The sequence below is a fragment of the Panthera onca genome, chromosome E1, assembly GCF_046562875.1.
Source record: "Panthera onca isolate mPanOnc1 chromosome E1, mPanOnc1 haplotype 2, whole genome shotgun sequence".
Taxonomy (NCBI): domain Eukaryota; kingdom Metazoa; phylum Chordata; class Mammalia; order Carnivora; family Felidae; genus Panthera; species Panthera onca.
Genome location: NC_138352.1, coordinates 45,770,908 through 45,787,790, shown reverse-complemented (window position 1 = coordinate 45,787,790; position 16,883 = coordinate 45,770,908). Strand labels below are relative to the sequence as shown.

At 51.2% G+C, this 16,883-nt stretch overlaps 1 protein-coding gene across 2 annotated transcripts in view; it reads right to left on the bottom strand.

Annotated features, from left to right (window-relative positions):
* The window catches only part of CUEDC1 (CUE domain containing 1), an 85,729-nt gene that overhangs the window by 58,053 nt on the left and 10,793 nt on the right, over positions 1-16,883 (bottom strand). The gene's annotated exons all lie outside the window — the stretch shown is intronic.

The following is a 16,883-nucleotide window of genomic DNA, read 5'->3' as shown; positions in this document are numbered from 1 at the left end:
CCTCAACTTATCCCTTCACTGGGGCAGGAAGAGAGGGAAAAGGGTCAACAGAACTGAAAGTGGCTGTGGGTCTCAAGTACAAAGGACACTGCTTATTATCATTATATTTATTATTAATCCTTATCACCATCAGATGTATTCTTTTTAAGCTTTTTAAGCTTTATTTATCTAAGTAATCTCTACACCCAACGTGGGGCTCAAACTCATAACCCTGAGATCAAGAGTTGCATGCTCCTCAGGCTGAGCCAGCCAGGCACCCCCATCAGATGTGGAATTAAGAGGTACTGGGCGGGGGGTGGAGGGGACACCTGGGTGGCTCAGTCGGTTAAGTGTCCGACTTCGGCCTAGGTCATGATCTCGCTGTTCTGGAGTTCCAGCCCCACATTGGGCTCTGTGCTGACAGCTCAGAGCCTGGAGCCTGTTTCAGATTCTGTGTCTCCCTCTCTCTCTGCCCACCCCCACTCGTGCTGTTTCTCTGTCTCTCTCTCCCTCTCTCTCTCTCTCAAAAATAAACATAAAAAAAAAAAAAGAGGCACTGGGAGAGAAGGCTGGTTTCTGCCCTGACATTTAGAGTGGCTAAACAAGGCACTGGCCCTAGGCAGTGTCCAGCAGCCCAGGCCACTGAGCTTCCCAGGCCGTCTGGGAAAGGGTAAACAGCACCTGATGACTCCAGGGCGAATACCCAGGAGGTCTGGAGGGATGGCTCTGCTTGTGGGATAGGGCAAGAGTCCAAAACAGCTCAAGGAAGGAGACCAAGCTGGGTCACAGCAGCATGTTTCTGGCACCTGGGCCACCATGCCAGGCCCAAGGCTGGAAATGAGACTCAACCAATTTCCTGATGGGTTCTGAGAGCCAGTCTAAACTTGTGTCCCACCGAGTTACCCCTGCATAAGCCACAGAAGCTTCCTGATGGCCACTCACATGAGTCCCCCCACTTTAAGGACTAGGAAGTTGAGGACTAAAGGGGCCATGCTAGGAACCTCTGTCGCAGCCAGACCTATACCATAGCCAGGTCCCTCCTCCCAGCACCTTGGCAAGAAGAGGCCTTGGCAGAGGTCCCAGTTCTGGATTAATATTACACCAATACAACCCAAACAAATGGCTCTTGACTGTCATGTTCCATAAAGTTCTGAGGCTCAAAACAAAGACGAACTGGGGAGGGAGAGGTCAACAACAGTGGAATGTGCAAATAAACAATGGTATGACCATTCGATGAAATATCTTACAGTCATTTGAAACCACATTTTTAAAAAAATTTTTAAATGTTTATTTATTTGAGAGACAGTGAGAGAGCATGAGTGGCAGAGGGGCAGAGAGAAAGGGAGACACAAAATCCAAAGGAGGCTCAGCACAGAGCCCAGTGGGGGGACTCAAACTCACAAACCACGAGATCATGACCTGAGCCGAAGTCGGACACTTAAGTGACTGAGCCACCCAGAAATCATGTTTTAAAATCATGCCATTTCAGGGGTGCCTGGGTGGCTCAGTCAGTTAAGTGTCCGACTTCGGCTCAGGTCATAATCTCAGGGTTTATGAGTTTGAGCCCTACAGTGGGCTCTGTGCTGACAGCTCAGAGCCTGGAGCCTGCTTCGGATTCTGTCTCCTCTCTCTGCCCCTCCCGACTTGCACTGTCGCGCTCTCTCTCTCTCAAAAATAAATAAACATTTAAAAAGTAATAATAAAATAAAATCATGCCATTACATTAAAAATGCTCATTTTGCAGTTACACGAAAAAGCTACCTACAAAAAAAGTAGGTAATTAGTAAGATTACAACTATTTTTAAAATCTATGCGCATTAAAAAAAAAAAAGCAGAAGGAAATACAACCAAACGTTATCAGTGGCAGTGCTTAAATTATCAGAATGATCATTCTGTGTCAGAAATTAACCATTTTCCAGTTCTTCTTCATGAGCATGTAAAGTGCGCAGGAATAAGAGGAACACATTCTGACTACAGGCAGTGAGCCTGAGAGTCCGGATGCAGATCTGCGGGGATGGCATAAACCCCAGGCGACCCTCAGCAGTGACACAGAACTGGCCCAGCTGCAGTCCAGAGGCTAGCGGGCGCAGTGCTGACACCTGGGCAACAAGCCAGTGGGGTACCCTTCCCAAGGGGCTGAAATTCTCCAGGGAATGTTAACAAAAAGCCCATTAGCTCTTAAAGTGCTCTAAAAGATTTTGGTGAAAGACGCTTAAGTGAAACAGGGCCCAGTCAGGTGCCCCGCCCCAGGCAGAGAAGCAGAAGCCAGCTGCCACCCGCGGGGGCCCAGTGTCCCTTGGAGACCCCCAGCGGACAAGGATTCTTGCCTGCGCCACTCCCCACCCGGCCACAAGGAGAGAAAAGAGACAAGCTTCACCATATGGGGTTCAGGAGCCTCGTGGGAATGTCGGTGGGAGTGAGAATGGCAGGTCCCTAAGCCGTGTGCAATTGTGAAGAAGGAAGGGGGTTTAAAGCAAAAAAAACTGCACCAGCTGTCTCATGAAGAACACTAATTACAGGGGCTGTGCCGCCTGAGCAAGGCCTGGTTCTGCAAGCAGAGATGCTCCCCGGGGGATGGGGTGGGGGGGCAGCAGGCACCCAGCCGCCTGTGCTTAGCCGCCCGATGGCCGGCCCGGCGGTGGTGAGAGGGCATCTGGCTGGGGCCGCAGGCCTGCTGCCTCCCTGAGCTGGGCAGGCAAGCCCAGGTCCAGAAAGCAGATCCCACGGGTGCGCTTACTGGCAAGCTCACATCAGGGTCAGGAGGCCTGTGCCGCGTGCCAGGGCCGGCTGACCCTGGAATGTGGGGAGGACTAGAGAATTTCCTTCTCTGGAGTCTCAAAAGACCTAAGCATCTGGAATGGCTCAACACTAAAATGAGTAAGAAGCAGAAGTGACAGCCTCAGCCCTTGAAGCTGGGGAAGGGGACAGAGTCAAGTGGAGATATTGGAAATGCAACTTCTCGGGGGCCCCTCACTTGCAGGTCATGGCAAGGAGCTCCAGCTCACCAACACCAACAGTGCCCCTCCTGGACATCCTTCTGTGGCCAGCATTTCTGCTGAGGCACTGAGGAGGCCTGAAAAAGGGCCATGCTCATGAAGCCAAGGAGGCAGGGGGGCCTGGGAGTCCACCCTGGGTCTTGGCCTGGCTCTGTGGCTTCCTGGTCCCTGAGCTCCCCTGAATGAGGGGTCAGGGGTACCCGTCCTGGCCGCCGTACACAAAAATTCCCAGGTCGGTGAGACATGTATGGGACAGCACTTCTAAAAACTACCAAATTCTAAACAAATGGAAAGCATCATTATGATTAGTGGGGTGTCGTTATAAAGTGGGCATTCTGCTTCCCTTTCGTGACAACTTGCAAACTAGAACCAAAAACAGAAGAGCACATTAACCCCCCCACCGCAATCATTCCCCCCCACACGCTCCAAACCCAGACTGGACGGGGCGGCGTCCAGAGCGTGCGAGACGGGGCTCATATGGGCCTCCTGAACCAGAGGGGAAAGGGACCGCTCAGGGAGGCCAAGGGAGGAAACGAAACCGACCAAACCAGGGAAGAAGTAAGAAGGTTAGGACTGAGATTCCACCCTCCTGGGAATGCGCCCGCGTCCCTGGGAAAGAGGCCCAGATGAAAGGAGGCGCAGCTGGGGGAAAACAGGCCGTGAGAACAGAAGGGCAATTGTTCGGGGACAGGCCAGGCGCTGCACCCGGAGCAGCCGGCCGGCACTGCCGCTTTGTGCGTTAATGTAATTAAGGGCCCGGTGGGGGCCAATGTTTGGAGTCCTTTTACTCCTCGCCATTCTCACAGAACAGCTGAGCCAGAGCGGGGAATGTAACGGGGGCAGCCTGGGTGTCTGGGCAGCTCAGCTGAAAGGGGTCGGCAAGGGGTAGGAGGGCCCCGGGGCAGCAGGAGGCGAAGCCCTCATTCCTGGCCTGAGAGGCACTTCCTCCGCCGCCTCCTCAGCACTTCCCCAGGAGCTCCCTGAAGCCCTGCCACTGCCCTGACCCCAGTTAACACTCCCACTAATTGCTGGGGCTGCAGAGAGCCCAGGGAGCAAAAGAGCCAGAGTTAATTAAGGAGAGAAAAAAAAAGTCTACTTCTCCATTCTTCATTTCGACTCCTCCCCAGCCTTCTGGGTTGGGCGTCTAGTTTCAGGGAAGCTCCGGAGGCAGGGATCTGTGCGCCTGCAGCCAAAACCAACAGCGCATGGCAATTACTGAACAGGAGCAGCTGGGGTTAGTGGGTTTCTAGGAGCCTTGCTCCAAAGCTCCCCAGCCCTTCAAATTTCCAAGAGGTATGGCAAGGGGTCTGTGCCACCCGCCCCCCCCCCCCCACTGCCCCATCCACAGGAAAGCCTCATTTTCTCAGTCCAAATACTGGATGCTGTGAAAAAGGGGTTACGTGGGCTCTTGCTACCGACGTGGGACTCCTTCAGAAGGCAATGGGACATTCTGTAGGGGAAACAATAGTGCAATATGTACATTTGACAAATGTTACCTGTTCTAATCTCACAACTACCCTACTGAGGTAGGCGCACTCTTATCCCCACTTTATCGATGGGAAAGCTGAGGCTTGGAAGACATAAGTAACTCGCCCAAGGTCAACAAGCTAGCAACTAGCAGAAGAATGATTGAGACCCCAGCACTCTGACTCCAAAGCCTGTGCATTTAACCCTTGTCCCATGCTGCGGGTCACTTAGATATTCTGGTACACGAGAAGCAAGCCTTGTGGAAGAGTTCTTGAGGGTTTGATGAGGTCCATGGACCCGACCCCCACCAGTCCCCCAAAATCGAACATACAGTCTTGGTGTTTGTGTGTGCATTCACTGTTCAGGGTGGAAGGGAGTGTCAAAGTTCTCTTTAGATTATCCAAAGGGCCTGGGCCTCAAAAAGAGGCCAAGAACTGTATGCCAATGAGGTATTAGCCTTGCTAAGATGACTCTAGAACACAGATCTTCTGACTTGGGTCCTCTACATCTTCCCTTTACCTCTTTCCTCTGAAGAAATAGCCAAGAGGGCAGCCTGAATTTCCAGAAAGGAAGGATGAACTGGCAGTTTAGGATTAGGCAACTTGGCACTGAAAGTCCACCCAGGTAGAGGGAAGAGAAAGCTTTCAGAGCAAGGCCCTGCGGGACGATAGGGATTTCCTACAGTGCTTACTATTTCTTTCCATCACTTAAAAACAAGTTCCAACACTGTCCTAATTCCGATTTTGGGTTTCGCTTGGATCCATACAGAGGAAAATTCATTATCAGCAGCCCTAAACTACCAGAAGTTAGCAGGGGAAAAATGTTTCTGTCCCAAAGGAATTTGCTAGTTTTAAAGACCACTATATATCTAGAAACAAAGGCATCCTTTAACCAGCACTACTGTCTTCATTTTCAGATGTTCCAAGACATTAAACAATAACAATAGTGCCATTGGACAGCCAATACCATTAAGTGTGCATTCTGTGCGCTGGGCTCTGTGCTTCCCTCATTTAATCCTCATCCCAATCCTATGAGGTAAGGACATTATCATCTCTGATTTACAGATGACAAAATGAAGGCTCAGAGAGGTCAAACAGTTGCCCAAGAAAACACAGCAAATAAGTGAGAGAGCCAAGGTTCAAACCTGGGTCTATCTGACCCTAAGCACAGGGTTCTAGACCAGGACCACTGAAAGCAAGTCCACAGACCATCCACAAACTGTTATGGGTCCCTGGCAAGTTAAGTACAGGAAAAGAAAGTAGATTTAAAGATGTTTCTAGCAATTTGACATTGCCACAGCAACCCAGCAGGTGGTGGTGGACTTGCCTCTTAGAACAGGGAACACATACAGAGCCGTTCAGACACTGTCAGACTTGTGCAGACTGGTCATACTCATTGGGACCCCATACCCATCCCTGAACGAATGAAAACAACCCATCCTTCACCTCAGCTGGTTGAAGAAGCCCTGTTCTATTTAAAAAAAAATTTTTTTTAATGTTTATTCATTTTTGAGACAGAGACAGAGAGCAAGCAGGGGAGGGCCAGAGAGAGAGGGAGACACACAATCCGAAGCAGGCTCCAGGCTGTGAGCTGTCAGCCCAGAACCCCATGAGGGGCTTGAACCCATGAACCATGAGATCACGACCTGAGCCGAAGTCAGACGCTTAACCAACTGAGCCACCCAGGCGCCCCAAAGAAGCCCTGTTCTAAAGCACTCTGCAAAGACGGGGGCATATGTGCGCGAGCCTCCAGCCATCCCCTCAGTTGTCCACTCAGCATGCAAAGTCTTCTAGCATGGTGCTTCTCAGACTTGAACGTGCACATGAACCACCAGGGATCTTGGTAAAACGCAGACTGACTCTGGCAGTCTGAGGTGGGGCCTGAGACTCCCCGTTTCTAATCAGGTGATGTGAGGCTGTCAGTCCGGAGTCTGGACTTTGAGCAGCAAGGTTCTAACTGCACAAGCACACCACGGCAGATGAGGCAGGTGCCAGAAACTTCGCCTGACAAAGCCAGCCAGAGTCTAGCAAAGGGCCCAAGAAGAGGCTCACTACTTGGGCCTGGCTATGAGGAAGGTAGGATTGGGCTCAGCTCACAGGCAGCCCTTGAGACACATCCTTTACCACACCAGCCTGAGCCTGGGACATCCAGGGGCCCTTTTCTCCTGAATTGCACCAACAGAAGCCCTTTCTGTCCCAAGGGTTTGACTGAAGGCAGAGAAAAGCCAGCTCAGAAGCAGGAGCAGACATTCAGAGGAATGCTGCCTCTAAACATACCCTAGGAGAGGGGGTGTTTTGGCTGAACTGTGCTCACGGCCTCGCTCCGCTCGTGCCAGAGTGCCAGCCTGTGGATGTCCAGCAGTGATGCCCCAGGAGAATTACTACACGTGCGTGTTCAGACAGCACTTTTTACTCCTTATAAAAGGATATTCACGTCTACTCTAAGAGCTAAGAAATCTAATTAAAAGCTGGAAGCCTCAGAGGAGGGAACGTAATGTGGGTCACCCTGGGAGGGCAAAATTGGCCCCTCGGTGGCCAATCCTGCAGCCAGAAAAGGCCAGCTCTTCTCCAAAGAGGAACGGCCCCCACTTCCCTCAGGTGACCCTCCGGTTACGCGTTCTACTCCCTGGAAATTCTTGACAATAGAGACCTTCCTCCTTATTGCCAATCTCAGCCTCTCCTATTACAACTTATGGCACAAGGACTGAAGGGCTATGTACTTATAAAAGGGGCAATTCACTGCGGAAGGCCCCGATCTTCCATTCATTCAAGGATTCATTCGTTTATTCAAAAACATGACAGACCAACTGCCATGAGCCAGGACCATTAGGAAGTGGGCAGACAGCATGGACTCAGCAGACTTGGGCCTCTCCTCACCTTCCCTAAAAAGCAGGGAGGACACGAAAGAAGGGGCCACGCACGAAGCCATTAACTAAGGCAAAGGGCACTGCCTGTTCCTGGTGCCAGAGGGATGGCGGGCAGCTTTCCTATATGCATGAGCTCAAGGAAAGCCAGCCCCAGAGTGAGACTGGACGGTACCTGACAGGGGCTCCTTCACTCACCCAGAGCGGACAGAGGCCTAAGAGTCACTGACATACACAGCCAACAGTCAGAAGGGCTTGATGTCCCAACCAAAAGTCCCTCCGACCCGATGCAAGCCCAACTCCAAGGGACACATGGCTGAAAACCTCCTTCTACGTCTCAGATGACTTTCATGCAACCACAAGCCTTTCTCCCTTTGCAAAAACCATATCACATTCTCCTACCTCCAAACCCCGCCATGTGCTATCTCCCTGCACGATGCTCCCACCTGGCTCCTTTGCACCCGACCGCTGGTCCTTCCTGCTCTCAGACTTCTGCTCAACACAAATCTCCAGAAGGTCTGGTGCGGTCACAAGAGCAAGGTTTCTTAACATTGTCTTGACATTTGGGACCAGATCATTCTCTTTGAGGAGACATATTTCTGTATATTGGAAGATGGGTAGTGGCATCCCTGGCCTCTACCCACAAATGCCAGTAACCCCAGGAATGCCAACCAAAAATATCTCCAGACACAACCAATGTCTTCCGGGAAACAGAACCATCCCCATTTGTGAACAGTGCCCTGGGACACTGGTGGCACATGAGGAACACCCGGGGAGCTTATAAAACTCACCCACGCCAGGGCCCCATCCCACACCATTCTGATTCTGGCCCCAGATTCAACAAGCAAACAAGAATGTCTGTCACTTTACAAACCCTTAATGTTCTTTTCGTGTGTTGGTTGGTTCATCCATTAGACCGGATCTCTCCAGAAGCATGAACTATATCTTCCTTTTTTTACTCTCTCTCCACAAAGCTCCATGCAGTTTCTCCTATTTTGTGTTAATCAGAAAAGTTTGGAAAGTTATTGAGCCTCCTCCACTCCATCTTCAAATGAAGAAGCCGCTTCAAATAGCACCAGCTCCCCCAAATTCAGCAGCTAATGACAAGAAGAATTTAGACCCTTCCAAGCTTTGAGAGGAGGAGGGGGCAGAAGACATAAGAGTCCATGAGAATCTAGCCACCTGCTTCTGCTCTCAGTGTCCAGCCTGTGAATGAGAACCCTTCATGCTCTCCCTTGGGTGTGAGGAAACTTGGCTGAGTGGCCAGGGCACCCACCTATGTTCACTCAACTTTGTGGATTCCCATCCCTCTTTTTTTTTAATGTTTATTTATTTATTTTGTGAGAGCGAGAGAGAGAGAATGAGAAGGGGAGGGGCAAAGAGACAGAGAAAGAGAGAGAGAATCCCAAGCAGGCGCCACAATGTCAGGGCAGAACTGGACATGGGGCTGGATCCCACCAACCTTTCGCTCATGCCCTGGGCAAAAATCAAGATTCAGACGCTCAACCGACTGAGCCTCCCAGGTGCGCCCCGATTCCCACCCCTCTTGACCAGAACGTAAGGTGTGACACTGGGGGTTGGTAGCAGTACCAGACAGGACCCTGTGGTCCTCAGACTGACAGTGACTTGAAAATAATATAAGCAGGCTCAGAACCCGCTGTCCGAATCTGAGCCTGAAAGGCTAGCATCTTTTCTCACACGTCCCTCAAGGAGCCCCAGTAGCATCAGAACTCACAGAGGGCTGGCCAACCTTAACAGTTGAGAGAGCAGTCAGATCTGTGTTCTGCCTCCTCTCCTCCCCACACCTGCTGGATGCGTCTTCACACAAGGCCAGAGAGGAGGGCAGCGTCAAGGGGAAAGACTGGGTCACAACCCCACCTTCCCTAGTGGAAATGCATTCATCACTCATTTAGTAACCAACACACAGAAGATGCCTTATAAATGACGTGGATGTTTAGTGATCAGCCACGCATCCTTCCCGGTTTTTACACTGGGGTTACCTTAAAGACAAAATGATGGGAGGGGAACCCAGGGCCAGGCTCCCCCAAAGACAGTGGAGTCTATTCAAGCTCCAAAGATCAGCCTTCTCACAAAAATTCACCGGTATTTTGTATGTATTCTCATACATAAGCATACACACTGCCCATGAGGTTACATTACACTTAATGAATGATTCGACGTTTTCTGTGAGATTACTCATTTGATATTCATTGCCAAAAGGATCTGCTTCCGGTGGCCCTGGCTAGCTTGCTGAAATCCGTCTGGGGACTGAGGGCTTCCGTTCTGAGGTGGCCAGAGGGAGAGTGATTTTTTTTTCCAAGCTTCCTTCCCTCCCCTCAATTACACACACACACACACACACACACAAACACACACACAAACACACACACACCCTGTTGCCTGGAGACTGAACGAATTCCTGATGCTTACGCTTCTTTTCATTCCCCAGAAGCAGGAGCTCTGGAAACTGGGGCCTCCAGGAAACATTCCTAGGGCGGGGGAGAGGGGGGGACGCGAGTGACACTTCCTCACCAGCACCAGCAGGCCCGCCCCTCCCCGCTGCCCTCCCTTTCCTCCCCAGGCCTGAAAAGCCCCAGCGGACTGGAACTGAAGGGCTCCCGCAGGGAACAAGGCCCCCTTTGAAAGCCCATGTTTACGCAGCCCTGGGCAGGAGTTGCCATGGCCACGGTCCACCCCTGGCAGGACACAGCAGGCCTCAGCGCCGGGACACCCTCTCCGGGGCCCCGTAGCTGCTGGAGGCGCTGCTTTTCCTCAAGTCTTCGGCTCAAAACATAATCCTGAACGAAACGAAAGAGGATTAGGGCTTCCCCCCAGCAGCCCAGCGGCAGCCCCCCTCGGTGGCTCCCTGGAGGAGGGGCCGGTGACCCATCCACGCTGGGGGTGACACTGCCCGCCGGCCCCTAATGGGGTCACTTCTTTATGTAACTCATTATCGCCTCGCATCGGAGCCTAGCAGGACCCGGGAGGCCAGCCGGGGTCGCCGGGCTGCGGGAGGCCACCGCGGCGCTGACCCCAGGACAAAGGGGCAGCCCAGGCCGGGTCAGGGACCTTCGGCCCCAGCGGGTCCTACATTCCTCCCTAGCCCCCCTTCCCCCAGGACCGGCCGGAGGGATAGCAGCCTCTAAATAATTCAGCCCTCAAATTGCTCTGCGCTCAGAAGGGTTTCTTCATTTATTTTTCAGCTCTCCGAGGTCTGCAGTTTCACAAAGGGAAGCACTTTAATCCCAACCCTGAGCCCCCTTTTGCACCCAGAGCCTCCCAAACCTCCGCGCACCCACCCCCCAGGGCTGAAAGGAAGGAGCCCCCCAACCCCCGAATTCAACAAATTGCTGGAAGCAGATGGGGTGTGGGAAGAATGGTGGGCAGGCAGGCACTCCAGGGGCTGTAAGCTTCACCTGGCACCTGGCACCTGGCAGTGCTGGCAGAACTGAATGAATACAAGGACCTGAGCGTCAGCCTGCTAGACCTGCCTCTGTCAGCAGTCTCCCCAAGCTCCCTCCAGCCCCCTAGCCTCTCAGGACTTCTGGCTGCACCCGGCCCGCCACACCCCTATACAGCCCTCATGCTCATTCCAACGCAGAGGGTCTGCGGGCACAGAATTACCAGGTCACAGGTCCCTGCAAGTGGCCAGCTTTGGCTTCTGTTCATAGTATTAGCTGATATTTTATGGGGCACTCATTTCATATAATCCCCACCATAACCATATGAGGAAGGTACCTCAAATATCATCATTTCACAAGTGAGGAAACCCAGACTCAAGGAGGTAAAGACATTTCCCCAGCTCATACAGCTTAGCAGAGTGAGAATAAGGACTCGGCCCCAGCTGTCTTAATTCCAGACTCCAGGCCTTAACCCCACCTTGCACAGACACACGCATATACTGCACTTCAGGATCTTCAGAGAACTCAGCCCAGAGAGGTGAAGTGACTCGTTCACAGTCACACAGCCAGCTGGGACAGTGCCAGACAAGGAACGAAGTGCCATAACCTGGGCTCAGTTCCTTTCCACATCACAGTTTCAGCTACAGAAGCATCCATATTTAGGCAGGTGAGAGCACAGTCAAGGTACTCTCTGTTTCACCATGTTAGGGTCTAATGGCCTGTGAACCTAGCTTGACCCTGGGCAATGCCCCAAGCCAGTCCTGTCCATTCCCTCCCATCCAGGGTCCAGGCTCCGTGACCTTCCCACACACAGCTCCTCTGCCTCTAGGAGAGTTTTATCTTTTGTTTCTGTTTCAAAGTAGGCCCCTCGCTCACAAGATTACAACCTCTCCCATCCCCCTTCGGGGCAGTGCAATCTCCGAGATTCCTAATGAGAAATCGCACACCAACAGGCCAGCTCACGTTAACGCAGCACTCCAGATATTACCCAACCGACTCGCCAGTCCTTGAACCAGCTAAGCACAGGCCCCTTTCTGAGGACCGTCTCTACCCCCCTTTACAGGGTCACCCCCCAGGCCTTGGTGGTACTATACAGTCCATGGCCTCCTGGCTCCAGCTGATGAGACCAACAGGAGACAGCTGACACGAATGGGCCAACCAGCTTCTTTCACCAGGAATTTGAATCAAGGTTCTGAGCTGCTATTCAGCCTGATGGTTACTGGAACCAGAACCGGTCTAGTTGGAAGCTGAGGGCCCATGACCTCTGGCACACACACACGGAAGCAGTGGCGTCCTGCATTTGTAGGTACTTGGGAGGCCAGCCGTAGTCCCTGCCCTCCATCTTCCATTCCCCTGTGGTTTCGAATAGCTCAAGCTAGGTTTCTGTTACTGGCTGTCAGTAGAGTCTGAACTAAGAGATGGGCTGCGCTATTATCCTCCTTTTATAAATGACGAAAGAGGCTCACAGAGGTGAAGTGACTCAATGGAAGTCACATGACCAACGTGTAGTAAAGGAGAGGTTACAGTCGGTGCTGTGTGACTCTCCTTCAGTGCCATCTCGTGCCTCCTCCCCTTAAAGGATTAAAGGTAGTGGCAGGTAAAAAACGAAACAAAACTCGGATAACTGAGGATAAGTGATTAGGCCGGGGGCACTCCAATGGACTAAAGCCACCGGCAAGAAATACAAAATCCTCACCTCTAAACTGGGAAGACAGCCCTTTGCCCTGCTGTGTTTCCCAGCCTCGCTAGCGGTTAGGTTGAATCCATGGGACTAGCTCCCGCCAATGAAATGTGAATGGAAGTAGGGGTGTCTGTTCCTTGCGAGGCGGCTAGAAGCCAGGGGCTGTCTCCATCTCTCTTCCACTCCTGTGATAACTTTTTTTTTTTTTAATTTTTTTTTTCAACGTTTTTTATTTATTTTTGGGACAGAGAGAGACAGAGCATGAACGGGGGAGGGGCAGAGAGAGAGGGAGACACAGAATCGGAAACAGGCTCCAGGCTCCGAGCCATCAGCCCAGAGCCTGACGCGGGGCTCGAACTCACGGACCGCGAGATCGTGACCTGGCTGAAGTCGGACGCTTAACCGACTGCGCCACCCAGGCGCCCCTCCTGTGATAACTTTAAAGGTCCCAGATTTCAGACGGTGTGGATAGGGGAGGACTGCTGAACGGCATCAGACTCTCCATGAGCACAAATGAAACCCAGATTGTGTCAAGCCCCTGGCACATTAGGGTTTGATTATTACTACAGCACAGGTCTAGCCTCTCCTGACTGAAGTTCACAAGTTATTCGACCTGTTGTGCCCTTCAGCACATTTGCCTGGTCTGCAGGATGCTACATTTGTTTGTTTTAACATTCATTTGCTTAACAAATATTTTTAGAGCACCAGTGCCAAATGCTGTAATGGGGAGAGCCAAAAGCACTGCACCAAAAAAAAAAAAAAAAAAAAAAAAAAAAAGACCCAGTCCCTCCCTCAAGAAGCTCCTCATCTGGTGACCCACATGCTCACTCTGGGGCTTTTTTAAAAAAGAACAGTTCCACAGGTGTGAAAGCAGCTCCCCCCTCCCCCCCCCAACCCCCCCCTCCCCCCCCCAGCCAGCGCCTGGCTACACTGAGCTCTGAGAAAAGGTAAGCTGCCAGGAGGGAAAGGCAGCTGGTCCCAGCAACTCCAGGACGGTGGCAGCCAAGAGTGAGTTCACAGCAGGTTTTCACACCCTGCTCCCTCCCAGCTCCCCTCCCACCGGCCTCATGGCCACACACAAGTGCTTCCCCTGCCCTGGGCACAGAACATAAGAGAGAAGGCATCAGGGAGGAGTCACCAAGAGAGCAGGTGGCTGGTAGAAAGCAAGAGCAACGGAAGACACAACTCCTCTGCCCGCACCCTCCTCTGTAGCAGAAGGATCTCCTCTGGGAATCACCGCCCCCCACTTCATTTATCTTAGCCCCAAAAGTCTCCAACGACTACGCTTTTCTCTCCTGACCCCACATAGTTGAGGACCAACCAGAGAAATCATCATTGTCCAGAACTGGTATCTCGCTATTGTCCCCTTCCTTTATGCCAGAAGTTAGATGAGAAGTTAGCTCGTAGGGTTGCCATATACAGTTGTGTGAGCTGTTCACTTCACAAGGTGCCCATCCAAGGGGGCAAATGGGGCTGGAATCTAGCCTATGCTCTGCTTACCAAGCTCGGTCCCCCGAGAAAGGGTCCTGTCTTCTAATTCACACGACGGTATCTGCTGTATGCTGAACCCACAGAAGCACGGAGACAGTGCTTCTCCATAAATAAAGCTTGGAGAAGTCTGATGATGAGGATATGCGAATGTACTATACTGGTCTCTCTACTTCTGTGTATATTTGAAAATTTTCACAATAAGGGGCGCCTGGGTGGCTCAGCGGGTTGAGCGTCCAACTTTTGATTTCAGTTCAGGTCATGATCTCACAGTTCATGAGATCGAGCCCCGATTTGGGGTCTACACTGACAGAGCTGAGCCTGCTTGGGATTGTCTCTCTCTCTCTCTCTGCCCCTCCTCTGCCCCTCTCTCAAAATAAAGAAACATTAAAAAAAAAAAGAAAAGAAAAGAAAAATTTCGCAATACAAGTTTAAAACCAAAAACCGTCCTACCTAGTAAATGGCTGCATTATTTGGACAAGTTACTTCACACCTTAGTCCTTAGTCACAGCTCCTACTTCTAAACAGACAACAGTCCCGGGCTCACAGGGCTGATACAGGACTAAATTGAATTACTTAAGTGAAATGCTTGACACAGAATAAGTCCTCTTATGAATGGGAGCTGTTAACAGTGGCGGCTGCTGATGGCTGGGGCAGGAAGGAAAACGAGGCAAAATGGGGACAGAGAGACATTGTTGAGAAAAGCCAACACTCTGGAAAATGTGTGCCACGAAGCCAGAGAGAGTCTGAAAACACGACCACCCTTTTAACATTCCAGGGGCTGGTGTGAGGAGCTTCCTTGCAACCCTCCCCACCGTCTCTCCCGGGCAGACTTCACATTCCCCTGGCGACCCCAGCCTCAGCTCAGAATCCAAATTAAGGTCCACAAAAAGGTCACAAAGAGTGGCTCAGAAAAGGATGTGTTCCCCAGCCTCTTGGCAAACTCAGAGAACAGGGCGACTTGCCGGTGGGGCTGGGCAGGCAGGATGTGCTCACACCTGGATGCCTCCTGTCTGGAGTCCCGGAAGAGACCGAGAGATCCCCAAAGACGGTCCAAGGCATCAGGCATCAGCACAGGGAGGGCCCCTGCCACCTTCACAGGACAGGGGTCAGAAGTAGCCATTCACATCCCTGAAGGTCAAAAGCTGTTTTTGAATTGTCTAGTTTTATGTAATGAATTTGTATGTTAATGTCTTCAAAATTATCACTGCTGTGTGTGAATTGCACCAGTGGTTTGTCATTTAAAAATGACCCTTACACCCCCTATTCATTTCCCCTTAAGGCCTGTTCATTCCCCAGAGCCTCACAGGGATGGCAAGGGCTGAGGGTGGCAGTGACAGGAAGCTGGGAGCTCTTCCCAGAGCCCCTGGAGGGACCTCAGCCTTGGCTTGAACCTCAAGGCCCCTCGTGTCCGCCTGGCCTCTGTCTGGGGAGACTGCCACAGAAGGCTTCTGGTTTTGGTCAAATGCCATCCCACTCTCTTGCTCTCTCCTTTCTTTTTTCTTTTCCAGGACGATAGCTAATAGGATGATTCAGTCCCTTATTAAGTCGATTCATGAGAAAAAAGGAAGTCACCCAAGTTTCCAATCTTCTCTTCATTAAACGCAAGCCACTCTATGGCTCATCCCCATAAGTCCTTGATAGAAATCTGGTAACAAGGAAGAAATTCACTAAAAAGCCCTTGCTTCACCTTTCCTTTCACGTCCCAAGAATTCACTATCCTTGGCTCGTTTTCTAAGTTTCTATAGTTGTCACAGCTGAGGGCTGAGTTGGGATTGAAAGACAGGCTTCCAGATAAAATGTGATAGAAGGGGAAAGAGGCACGTGGCTCTTAAATCCATAGACGGTGCACTCCCTCATGGCAGATAGTAAAAATCCACCCAGAAAACGTCCTTCTCTGTCCCTGCGGCTCTCCTCAACTCTGTCCCAAACTTAGAAGCAGCTGTTTCCCTATAACTCCAAAAAAAGCTCTCATATGCTCCGTCCCCTCATTCTTTCCAACACTGTGATCTGTACACTTAATCTACCTCCAGGCTCAGCTTATCCCTCCCTCGGCTCCTCAAATAAAAGAAGAGGAGCAGTGAAAGAATAAAAAGTCCAACGCTACCACAGAATAAAGCCCTCTTGTAAACACCATCTACAGACTCAGCAGCCTGGCTTTCTGGGTTCGCGTCCCACTTCCTCAACTAACTAGCTGAAGGATCTCGGGCGAGTTGATTCAACCCTCTGTGCCTCAGTAAAGTGGTGATAATACCATCCTCGTCTAGGGCTGAGTAAATAAATTAATGTGCTTAAGAAGGTGGCTGGCAGGCAACAGGCATGTAATAAATGCTAGCTGTTATTACTGGACCATCACAACGATCCTGCGCGATAGGGATTATTATTCACAGCTCTGTTTAGCAGATGTGTTCAATAGGCATTTGTTGTTGTGGGTGTAACAATAGCTTAACCTCAAGAAAAGTACAAACCAAGAAGTTAGGTGATCTGCTCAGAACGACACGGTCCATTCGTGGCAGGGGTGAGACCGGACCTCTGGTCTTGGACTCCAAATGACACGCTGACGAGCTTCACACTTTCGCACGCTCCCTCCCTCAGGCACAGAAATTTAAGAAGTGCCATGGATCAGCATCAAAAACAGATTTCAGTTCCGTAGCCCCCAGAGAGTGGCAGTATCTCAAGGGAAGGGTGCAGGATTTGCCAAACAAAATCAATTTCCATTTGTTTTCATATTCCAAGAAAACACACCAAAGCGGCCTTAGGAGAAGGTGCCACCCCGTCAGAGGTGTCAAAAGACCACTCACGGCGGAGGCTTGTACGGGCCTCAATAATGTTTCAGACTAAAAGGGCTCCCTCGGGAGGCTCCTAGGCTGTCAGCGATTTGCAAAAAAGGTCAGTGCAAATCATTTGGGAGCACATTTATGCAGGCCTGGCCTAAGCCGTGTGGACTTCTGCCAAGCCCATAGTTTTTTTAAACACGCACTGTCTTCACCCTTGATAAATAGCAGCCA